Source organism: Camellia sinensis, chromosome 4 (genome assembly GCF_055761805.1).
Source record: "Camellia sinensis isolate YWXY chromosome 4, ASM5576180v1, whole genome shotgun sequence".
Taxonomy (NCBI): domain Eukaryota; kingdom Viridiplantae; phylum Streptophyta; class Magnoliopsida; order Ericales; family Theaceae; genus Camellia; species Camellia sinensis.
The window spans coordinates 218,560,729-218,573,282 of record NC_138964.1 but is presented as its reverse complement, the minus strand read 5'-3'; positions in this window follow the sequence as shown (position 1 = coordinate 218,573,282).

The window sequence follows — 12,554 nt, the reverse complement described above, 5'->3', positions numbered from 1 at the left end:
CTTTGTTCTCCAATATCCTCTCCATCCTTTGTAAGTTCTCTCCTCCCTTGCTTCGAGGACTCTTTCTGGTTTATTCCTTGGCATATTCTTATAGACTGTAGGGTATGGTGAAACATTTAAAAGACCTCCTCTCATCAGATCGTATGGCTGGCTTTAAACACCATTTCTCCATTCCTGATGATGTCCGTCTGTCGCTTGTGGCAGACGACACTTTTGATATGGAGAGGGAGGACGAAACCACAATTGTCTTTCCTGGTTTGTCAATTACACAGGGTGGAGTCCGTTTCCCCCTTTCACCCATTTCTTAGGGTTGTGCTTCGCCATTGGGGTTTAATCCCTTCCCAACCTAATGTGAATTTCTTTAGAATCATAATGGGGGTTATAGTGCTCAACCGTCGCCTAAGAATTAACCTTGGCATTCCAGCCATCCGGCATTGTTATGCCTTGGCTAAGTCATCTGGTCGGCACGGGTGTTTCTTCCTTAGGGCCAAGGATATCGACCATCAACTGATTACTATGCTTTCCAGTTCTAGAAAACGAGTTAATGATGTTATGGTCGTTGTCCAGGGTAACTGGGAATTTGGCGAAAGGGAGGATCACGTCGACCCTATTCCTAGACGGAGGGGCGAGCCATGTGGCTGATTGCTTTCTCGCTTTTATTATTTGTTCGTTTTTGTTGTAAAGCCTCTTCTTTGAAATGTTACGGCTTGGTTTGTGCAGGGAGAAATTTGAAGAAAGTTCTGTCTTCAACTGACGACGCCGTTCTTTCGGATATCAAAGTTGCGCTCAAATATTTCGGCCGTCGAAGTCTTCAGAAACAAGGCAGGGCGGCCCACATTCTGCTTCGTTATGAGCCGACATATACAACCTTCTCGGCGGCGGAAAATATCCCAGTTCTAGAGGGTGAAGACTCTCTCATCGCTCTTATTTTGTCCAACTTCAAAAACTTGAGGCAAGTTGGTTTTGAAGGGTCGGATTCGGAGCGGGGTGTAGCTAATGTTACCGAATCAAATCAGTTCGAAACCGAGTCTGACGCGGTATTGAATTTGGCCAATCCCCCATCCGCTTTGGGCCGAGGGGATCTTTCACTTGACGGCGTTTTTCATGGCTTAGATGATATTCCCGCCGCAAACCCCGAAAACATGGCCGGGTTAAGCCTGACAAAACTTGCCAGGAAGGCGAATGTGGAAAGGTTGGCCGCGCGGCGAAGAGCGGAGGCCCTTCTATCTGAAGTACCACCCGCCACCGAATCTCAATTCTCCTTGCCTATTAGCGAATCAGAGTCCTTGCGCGTTATTGAGGTGGAGACGACGGAAAATCGGGATGCCAAATCTACTTTGATCGTGTAGGCCGGCCAAGAAGTTGAGGTAGAGAAACGACCAGCCGAGTATAAAGCCGGTATAGAAGAAGATGGCGGCAAATGTCCTCGATTAGGGGGATCGGACGTGATCGATCCTTTTGTCATTCAACCAATGATAAAAAACATGTCGGTTTCTTCTGATGCTTCGGTGCTTAAAGATCCAGAAGTCGCATTCAGCTTGGCTACGTCCGTGTCGTTGCCGTCTGATAAAGAGGCTTTCCGGGTGGAAACGGATCTGAATGCGACAGCACTAGCCGCCCAATCGGCACTTTTGGTACATATTCAAACTTAGCTTCACTTAATCCAAATACTGTTGAAGTTATGGTTTTAAATTCTTGTTTTACAGATCGTTGGATGGATAGCCGATATGGGCCGTCGCCATCGCGACGCCGTCAAACAGATTGGTCATTTACGCGAGGAAGTTGAAGGCCAGAGGAGAAGGGCCGAGGTCGAAGCTTTAAGGGTGAACAAGGAAGCCTCAAGAGCCGACCCCGAGATGAAGAAGGCTCGTTGCGCAGATCAATTGAGGTCGGATGTCGAGAATAAGGCGGACGCGAGCGAAGATGCGCTCAAGTTGGCCCAGAAGGCAATCTCCAAACTGGAGGCTGAGTTGGCTGAAATGAAGGCGGCAAAGGAATCAGCCGACTCGGAGTCTTCCAAAGTATTCGAGGCCGGGAAAAATGCTGGACTCGCCGAGTACGTGGACCAAGTCCCCAAGTTTGAAAATCAGGGATTCAAACATGGCTAGCACAAAGCCCTTGCTGCTGATAATGCTTCATTGATTATGTCAATACCATATGAGCAAGTAGATGTTGAGCCATTGGAGTCTGATTCCGATGGCTGATCCGGCTAACTGACAGTTTTTAGGATGTCGAATGTATTTTTACGATTTTTAATTTAGTATTTTTCATCTTTTGCTACAGTCATAGTGTTTATTTTTTGCCAAGCATTTTTATGCGGGCTTGTAGCTTTTTGTTTGGTAACTTGAGTATATAAAATTTTATGAGTTATGCTCAACTGGCTAAGGAAAATGTTGTTGATGAATGTTATTGCTTTCGGTTATGGTTAGATCTGCTGCTTAGCTTGGGTATTTGGCCGATCAGATCTGCCCTTGCCTTAGCCAGGGCGCGAGCTTGGGAAACTGGCTAAGGAAAATGTTGTTGATGAATGTTATTGCTTTCAGTTATGGTTAGATCGGCTGTTTAGCTTAGGTATTTGGCTGATCAGATCTACCCTTGCCTTAGCCAGGGCGCGAGCTTGCCAAGCCGGATGGGCGTAACTCATGGGCTGGCTGAGGCACACATTGATCGGCGCTTGCGCTTGAAAAAATGGCCGACCAGATAAGTAAATCTGTCCTTGCCTTAGCTAGGGTGCGAGCTTGGGAAGCCGAATGAACCTATCTCGTGGGCTGGCTGAGGCACACATTGATCGGCTCTTGCGCTTGAAAACATGGTCGGCCGGATTAATAAAGCAAATCTACCCTTGCCTTAGTCAAGGCGCGAGCTTGGGAAGCCGAATGGGCGTGACTCGTGGGCTGGCTGAGGCATATATTGATCGGCGCTTGCGCTTGAAAACATGGCCAACCAGATTAGTAAATCTGCCCTTGCCTTAGGCAGGGCGCGAGCTTGGGAAGCCGAATGGGCCTATCTCGTAGGCTGGCTGAGGCACAGATTGATTGGAACTTGCGCTTGAAAACATGGCCGGCTGGATTAATAAAGTAAATCTGCCCTTGCCTTAGTCAGGGCTCGAGCTTGGGAAGTTGAATGGGCATGACTCGTGGGCTGGCTGAGGCACAGATTGATCGGTGCTTGCACTTGAAAACATGGCCGGCCAGATTAGTAAATCTGCCATTGCCTTAGCCAGGGTGCGAGCTTGGGAAGCCGAATGGGCCTATCTCGTGGGCTGGCTGAGGCACACATTGATCGGCGCTTGCGCTTGAAAACATAGCGGACCAGATTAGTAAATCTGCCCTTGCCTTAGCTAGGGCACGAGCTTGGGAAGCCGAATGGGCGTGACTCGTGGGCTGGCTGAGGCACACATTGATCGGTGCTTGCGCTTGAAAACATGGCCGACCAGATTAGTAAATCTACCCTTGCCTTAGCCAGGGCGTGAGCTTGAGAAGCCGAATGGGGGACTGAATCAGACACTGCAATGAGTCGTAGTAGTGAGCCTACGCGCAAAGGAAGAAGAACGTCCAAGGATCGGGAAGAAGAATGTCATCGAAGCAGATCTCCCCGAAAGGACAAGCAACAATGGGGAAATTCTCTACGCCCGCGAATGAAAATTGAGCCCGATGCGACACCACGACCGTTGAGTTTTGCAGTTTTTGTGAGGAATAGACCAATGACGGAGAGGGATTCTATCATTAAAGACCCAGATGTGGCAGTCGAGTTCGCTCGACAGATATTCCGCCGGAAGTCCAACAATCGATGGTCGGACGTCGAGATTTCAAAGTATTTTGAGACGGCATACATGGGGCCGTAAAAGGGCTATATACTGCTTCTGAAGTCGGCATGCGTCTGCGAGAAGCGCGACGTGAGAGCGAGAAAAAGGACGAAAGGAATCGCAGTCTGGAGATTCGCGCAGAAAAGGCTGAGCGTGAGCTTCGGGAACTGAAGAATGTTCAAACGAGCGCATCGGTGGCGGCCGGTCAATCTAAATTGGTTGTTGCGGAGAGAGTGACCCAACGGACCTCGAGTTATGAAAAAGGGTTTCAGGACGGCTTGAAGGTCGGGATAGAGAGGACCAAACAGGACCTTGCCGAGGAGGTTTGCCGATGTGAAAATCGTGGATTCAAGCACGGTTGGATCAAGGCCCTTCAAACCGAGGAAGCTCTCGAAGCCGTGGGCATTGACTCGGCCTCGCCCCTATATCATCGCCACTACTTTCCTTATTCCGATTTTGAAATTGAGAAGAGTGACGATGAGGGTGTCGAATGAATAGACTTCACGCCGAATAAATAGAATTTCTTTTATTTTCAACGTTTGTATTTGGTCTCGAAATGATATGTGTTTAATTAATCGTATTATTTCAACTTTCTGGTAAGTTTTGTGTTGCGTGATGTAAATGTTTAAACACGTATTGACCGGCTTGAATTAAGAATGATTCTCAGTGAATATTTATTCGGCCAATGAAGTGGTGCGAATGCATCTCAAAAAAGGGCAATCCGGATTCGGAGCCTTAATTGGCCATAAAGTGTCATGCACCAAAAGGGGCTCCAAATCCGGAGGCTTTACTTGGGCCAATCGTGATATCCACGAAGGGCGCTCAGAATTCGGAGTCTTAATTGGCCTTAATAGGATTAATCGGCCCTAAAGTGTCATGCGCCAAAAGGGGCTCCGAATCCGGAGGCTTTATTTTGGCCAATCGTGATATGCACGAAGGGCGCTCCGAATCCGGAGTCTTAATCGGCCTTAATAGGCTAAATCGGCCCTAAGGTGTCATGCATCGAAAGGGGCTCCGAATTCGGAGGCTTTATTTTGGCCAATCCTGATATGCACGAAGGGCGCTCCGAATCTGGAGTCTTAATCGGCCTTAATAGGCTTAATCGGCCCTAAGGTGTCATGCACCGAAAGGGGTTCCGAATCCGGAGGCTTTATTTTGGCCAATCGTGATATGCACGAAGGGCGCTCCGAATACGGAGTCTTAATCGGCCTTAATAGGCTTAATCGGCCCTAAGGTGTCATGCACCGAAAGGGGCTTCGAATCCGGAGACTTAATCGGCCCTAAGGTGACCTGCAACAAAGGGGGCTCCGAATCCGGAGGCTTTATCGGCCCTGAGGTGACATGCACCAAAGCGGGCTCCGAATCTGGAGACTTTATTTTGGCCAATCGTGCTATCTACGAAGGGCGCTCTGAATCCGGAGACTTAATCGGCCCTGAGGTGACTTGCACCAAAGGGGGCTCCGAATCCGGAGACTTAATTGGCCCTAAGGTGACCTGCACCAAAGGGGACTCCGAATCCGGAGGCTTATTTTGGCCTTAGAAAGCTTAATTGGCCCTAAGGTGTCATGCACCGAAAGGGGCTCCGAATCTGGAGACTTAATCGGCCCTGAGGTGACCTGCACCAAAGGGGGCTCCGAATTCGGAGACTTAATCGGCCCTGAGGTGACCTGCACCAAAGGGGGCTCCGAATTCGGAGACTTAATCGGCCCTAAGGTGACCTGCACCAAAGGGGGCTCCAAATCCGAAGGCTTTATCGGCCCTAAGGTGACATGCACCAAAGGGGGCTCTGAATCTGGAGACTTTATTTTGGCCAATCGTGCTATCTACGAAGGGCACTTCGAATCTGGAGACTTAATCGGCCCTGAGGTGACCTGCACCAAAGGGGGCTCCGAATCCGGAGACTTAATCGGCCCTAAGGTGACCTGCACCAAAGGGGGCTTCGAATCCAGAGGCTTATTTTGGCCTTAGAAGGCTTAATCGGCCCTTAAAGGCTTGGGAGTGAGCTTGAGAAAACGAGAAGCTTTGTATTGCAACGGTGGAATATGTACAAGTATCAAGCCCACAAGTCGGGTCAATGATAGAATTTACGTAAATGTGTTGAATTCCAAGGCCGTGGCAGGCTTCTTCCTGACATGTCTGAGAGCCGATATGCCCCTGTTCCTGCGATGGATTCTATCTGATAGGGGTCGTCCCAGTTTGGGCCCAATTTTCTATCGGCCGGTCTCCGGTCGGCTGGAAGTACCTTCTTCAGGACAAGCTCCCCTGGCATGTATCGGTGCAACTGAACTCCCTGATTATACGATTTGGCGAGCTGCTGCTGATACCGTGCCATGGATGCCAGGGTGCGGTCTCTTCGCTCTTCGATCAGAATCAGATCCAGGGCAAGCATCATGTCGTTTCGGCCCATATTAAAAACTTGCGATTTCAGAGTTGGGAGGCCGATTTCCAGGGATAAGATTGCCTGGGTTCCAAAACATAGAGCAAACGGCGTTTCTCCAGTGGATCTCCTCGGCGTAGTACGATGAGCCCACAATACACTCGGCAATTTTTCAACCCATTTGCCTTTAGCCTTTTCCAGTCTCTTTTTGATGCCGTCCAGGATGGATTTGTTAGAGGCTTCGGCTTAACCATTGCTTTGGGGGTAGGCCGGTGTCGAGAAGTAAGGCTGAATGCCATATTTGTTGCATAACTCTCGACATACGCCACAATCGAACTGGGTGCCATTGTCTGAGATGAGAGCTCTCGGAATACCGAATCATGTTATGATGTTTCTCCATACAAAGCGTTTAATGTCGGCATCTCGTATATGTGTTAAAGCCTCCGCTTCGACCTATTTTGTGAAGTAGTCTGTCGCGACGATTAAGAATTGCTTGTTCCCTGGGGCCCTGGGCAACGGTCCTACGATATCAAGTCCCCACTAAGCAAACAGCCAGGGGCTGGTGATAGAGTTCAACTCTTCAGCAGGCAGATGGGTTAATGGGGAGAACTTTTGGCACTGTTCACATTTTTTTACATAACTCTCCGCGTCAACTCTCATTGTCGGCCAATAGTATCCCTGTGTTATAGCTCGATGGGTCAGGGAGCGTCCGCCAGAATGGGCACCACAACTGCCCTCATGTATCTTTGTCAGAAGCTCCTCCACTTTGTCGGGGTGCACGCATTCCAAATATGGACCAGAGAGGGACTTTTTGTAAAGCCCTCCTTGTGGATCCGGATAGTATCGCAGGGCTTTATTTCGCCGCTTGTGTGCTTCTTTTTTTCCCTCTGGGAGTTGTTCAGAAGAGAGGAATGTAGCAATGGGGTCCATCTAGCTTGGTACGGATTCTATAACGTTGAAGTGGATTTCCTCCGAACGGCCAATACTCGGCTCCAAGATGAAACCTACTTCGATGGTCCGTTTGATCTCAAAATTGATGGCGGAGGCTAGGCATGCCAAGGCATCTGCGTGTGTGTTCTGGTCGCGTGTTATTTGGTTCAGTTCCTGATGTTCAAATTTTGCCAACAAGGAATTGGCCATTTTCATGTAGGCCGCCATACGGTCGTTTCTTGCCGCGTACTCCCCCTTTAGCTGATTGATTACCAATTTGAATCACAAAACACAAGCAGACGCCAAGAGCCGAGAAGGAGTGCATTCCGCGGACCAGCTAGAAGGGCTTTGTATTCGGCTTCGTTATTTGATGCTTCGAAGCCAAGCTTGATGGCCTGCTCAATTACTGCGCCGTCTGGAGACATGATTACAACTCCGGCGCCACTGCCCCTTTGGTTAGATGATCCATCACAGTATAATTGCCAAATATCCCCGACATAAATTCTCCGGTTCGACTTTGGTAGAACTTCAGCCTTTGGTCGAACTTCATCAGGTTTGAGGCTGGCAAGCTTGCCGGTGAATTCGGCAACAAAGTCGGCCAACACCTGCCCCTTGATTGTAGTTTTAGGTAAAAATTGAATGTCGTATTGGCTGAGTTCAAGAGCCCATTTTGAAACACGTTCTGATGCTTTTGCACTCCGTAGAATTGATTGGAGGGGATAATCTGTTAGCACCCCAATGCTATGTCCCTAGAAGTAATGCATCAGTTTTCTTGCCGCCATGACTAGGGCTAAGACGAGTTTTTCCAGCGGAAGGTAGCGTGTTTCGGCGTCAACCATTGCTTTGCTCACATAATACTCTGGCCGTTGCTCCCCCTCTTCCTCTTTTAAAAGTACGGCGCTGACGGCCCTATCGGAAATTGCTAGATATAGGATGAGTGGGTCACCAGCAGCGGGTGTTGTCAAGAGAGGTACTGAGCAGAGGTAGGTCTTGAGTCCGTTGAAGGCTGATTCGCATTCAACGGACCATTCAAAAGCCTTACCCTGCCGTAGTGTCTGAAAGAATTGTCGGCAGTGATCTGTAGACCGGCTGATGAACCTGTTGAGTGCAGCGGCCATCCCCATCAACTTTTGGACTTCTTTTACTGAACGGGGGGAACCGAGTTCCAAGATTGCTGTGACTTGCCTTGGGTTGGCTTCGATTCCTCGGTGATTGACGATGTAACCCAGGAATTTGCCAGAGCCGATTCCGAACGCACACTTGGAAGCGTTTAGTTTCATTCTGTATTTGCGTAAGATGCTGAATGTCTTTTCTTGATCAGCTATATGACTATGTTCTTCTTTGGACTTGACCACCATATCATCGATGTATACTTCCATAGTGCGGCCGAGTTGCTCTTTGAACACGGCGGTGACCAATCTTTGGTAGGTTGCCCCTGCATTCTTCAGCCCAAAAGGCATAACTTTGTAGCAATAGGTTCCTCATGGGGTGAGGAAGGCAGTTTTGTCCTGCTCATCTAGATGCATGGCGATTTGATGGTAGCCTCTGTAAGCATCAAGGAAGCTCATGCGTTGATGACGTGCCATCGCATCGACGAGCTGGTCGATTCTAGGTAGAGGAAAACAGTCTTTGGGGCGAGCTTTGTTCAGATCCGTGAAGTCGACGCACACTCGCTAAGTCCTATTTTTCTTCTTCACCACCACTGTATTGGAGAGCCACGTAGGGTAAGTGACTTCTCTAATTGCCCCGGCATCAAGTAGTCTATCTACCTCCTCAACAACGGCAGCAGTGTGCTCCGCGGCTGACCGTCGGCCTTTCTGAATGATCGGCTTACATTTCGGATCGACATTCAGATGGTGCTGTGAAACTGACGGGTCTATTCCCGGCATTTCATATGGAGTCCACGCAAAGACGTCAAGGTTGTTGAGCAAGAAAGAGATCAGTTGTTGCCTATCAGCTTGATTCAGAGAGGCGCCGATCATGAAGAACTTTTCTGGGCTGCCATCAATGTCAACTCGGTCTAAATCTTCCGTGGTCTTCTCATTTGGATACCGCCCAACATCGTCTAGGATCTCCTGATTCGGCACCTCAATGGAGTTTACTTGCAGTTCCTTTGGCGTTCTGGCGGCAAGGAGATAACATGCTCGTGCCGATTTCTGGGATCCGCGGATTTGCTCAATGCCGTGTTCTGTTGGGAAACGTAGCAGTTGATGATAGGTGCTTGGGACAGCCTGCAAGGTATGCAACCACGATCGCCCCCATGATGAGATTGTACGATGATAGTAGCCTGACGACCAAGAATTCCACGTCCACCGTTCTAGAGCCTGCTCGAACGGGTAAGCTGATCTTTCCCAATGGGTACTCTGGAGTGGCATTGAAGTCGAATAGTGGATAAGGAGACGGAGTCAGGTCTGACTTGCTGAATTCGAGTTTGGTAAAGGTTTTATAATACATAACCTCCGAGGTACTGCCCTGGTCGATAAGAACGCGTTCGACGGTGAACCGATTTACGTGTAGCTCAACAACCAACGGATCGATGTGAGGGAGTGTTACACCGATCAAATCAGAATCGTCAAAGGTGATACTTGGCGTTTCTTGGGGCCGCTTTGCTGGCGTGAATTGCTGTTGGGGGCCTAGATGTGATTGGATCGCATGTTTGGCCGGGGCTGTTGGCAGGCTCTGTGTATCATGTGGACGGTGTCAAGCGGAAATGCATCCTTGGGACGGGCAGGTGTTTCGACCACACTCCTCCGGACGCATTGGTGGAGACGTTTGTCCTTTACCAACTCCTCAAGATGATCTGTTGAAGCATGGCGGCCGACAGTTTCTTGTTGTCTAGTCTGAGATCGTCAATCATCTGCCCTCTGGGGTCGCTTAGAAGCCTGGCGCACCGTTTGTTTGGATTTTGCTATTTTTGAGGCTAGATCGCGACGAAGGCATTCGTTCTCAGCGATGATGTTGTCCAACCTCTGTTTGGTTTGCCTAGCTTGTGCCATGGTTGTTTGTGTTATCTTTTGTGTTGGGTTTGGAGAGGAGCAGAGGTCCGAGGCAAGTCTTGCTGTGATGGTTTTTGGTCCAAGCGAGTTCGCTAGAATGAGGTCACCTCTCTGTGTGGTCTCGTCAGTGGCTATCGGAGGATCTTCAGTCACGCCTGCCATGGATGTATTTGAGTATTCCCACAGACGGCGCCAGTTGTGGAGAAGTGGTTCTGGAAATACCCTTCAGATCCTAGGAGACGCTAGTGATCCTCAGCTAGTCAACTGAAAAGACACAAACACTCCGGTCGGGGGTGCCGAAATTAGCACTCCGATGGACAAGTTAGTTCAGACCCTCAGAACAGCTTGTTTCGCAAATTTAGTGAAATGATTCTTACATACCTTTCTAAATCTATGGTTCTTGTATTTATACTTGTTTTTTGGGCCTCGGGGCCTGAGCCTACTTTTATCCCATTCCCCTTTTATTCATTCGGAGCCACTGACCTCCGTCTATTCGGCTTTCCTAACGTATTCGGCGTCCTAGTCACGCAATATGAAGCCAGATAGTATCTAATTTCTAGAGTACGTATCTTCCGACTCTTCTACTTATTCGGCTCCCACAGCTTCTTAATCAAGTACTACTAAGTTAACAACTTATTCTTTTAATCAACTAATTAATGTTGATTGTTAGCTTATTAATCTTTATTGAGCCATAAATCATGTCTACAATGCTTTGGAAAGAGATGAGAATAAAAATGTGAAGTAAATGCAATTTTCCAAAATATGTTGAAAATAGGGTCTTCGCTCGAGCGATGACTTTTCCGCTTGAGCGGCCAACAAATTTCTTGTACTTTCAAAATCAACAAATAATTTCTAAACACATTTTCAAAACTTAAATTCTTACATGAACCAATTTAAACATATAATTTTATTAATAAAGATGAACCCGTGACTAATTTTTCAATTTCTAATACAAAAATCTTTTTGATCATTAAGATTAAAACCAATAATTTCATGAATATAATAATTCCAATATTCTTCTTCTTTGTTTTAGAAAACATAACTTAAAGCTATAAAGCCCTTTCAAAATATTTACATGTAAGAAATTTAAATCAAAATCAAACTAATTTTCGATTCTCAAATATAAATTATAATTTATTTCCATATTGATTAACCTTAACCATGTTCATGAATTAATTCTTTAATTTCTCCAAATTACATGCATGTAACAATAAGATTCAAAATAAGACATTCAAAATCAAACCCAAAATAATTAATTTTTAAGTTAATTTCCATAATCATGAACCTAACTCATCTTCTTGCTAATTTATTTTTGTTTACATAAAATTGACTTCAAACTCCTTTCTATCTCCATTTAAGACATGAAATTAAAATTATAAACTTCTTAGATAACCAATTGCATGTGTGGAATTGACATCAAAATTACTAATCTTATATCCTTATAAATTTTCTTCCTTCTTCTCTTCAAAACATGAAATTGATCATCTTAAATTCTTCAAAATCCATGATGCATGTATAAAAAATCAAAATCCAACCAATTTTATTGCTTCTTGATTTTCAAAACATGAAATTAAACAAGTGAGCCATAATTTTGTTTTTGAAAACATGCAAGATATATACACTCTTATGTTATGCAAGATCTTCAAAACCAAGTTCAAAATGATGAAACATAAGACATGTAACCATGGATGTGAACTTATTTTACTATTCATCATCTTCTTGACATTTCTTAACAAATTTCATGTATTTAATCCCAATTAGTACTTGATTTTAGTTGCTAGGTGATTAATCTACAAGAATTTAAGCTTAGACTTTCTTACCAAAGGTCTTAATTTGTTGAAATTCCTTGGGTTCCTTCTTTGCTCCCTTTTTCTTATTCTTCTTAGACTCTTGAATCCAATTTCCAGCACAAGTCTCTCTCTCTCTCTCTCTCTCTCTCTCTCTCTCTCTCGGTCCTCATCTCTCTCTTATTTCCTTAGTCTATTGCTCCGGCACAAGAATACAAACATATTGAGCTCACTTCTCTCATTTACATATAACACATATACACTACCAGATTTCTCAGTATATCACATGGATTTCTCAACACACCCTCACTTCACATACACCTACAATTTTAGATCCTTCCATAATTCAATTTATGGCTAAGATTAATTTAATTAAATAACACTTATTCTTAATAAGTCTTTATTAACATATAATTAAATTAACCATAACTAATTATAAATCTCTCATAATTTAATTAATCTAATTTGATTTCCATTAGAGTCCAATTAATTATATTTAAATTTACCATTCTGAATCAGAATTTTAATCAAACTCCCAAAATACTCCAAATATTAAATTAAACATATTTTCATCCTCAATTTTGGTTTCTTAAATCATTAAGGCTTCCAATTTCAGATTAAACCTCAAAGTCTTTGTCAATAAATTACATATTCAATTG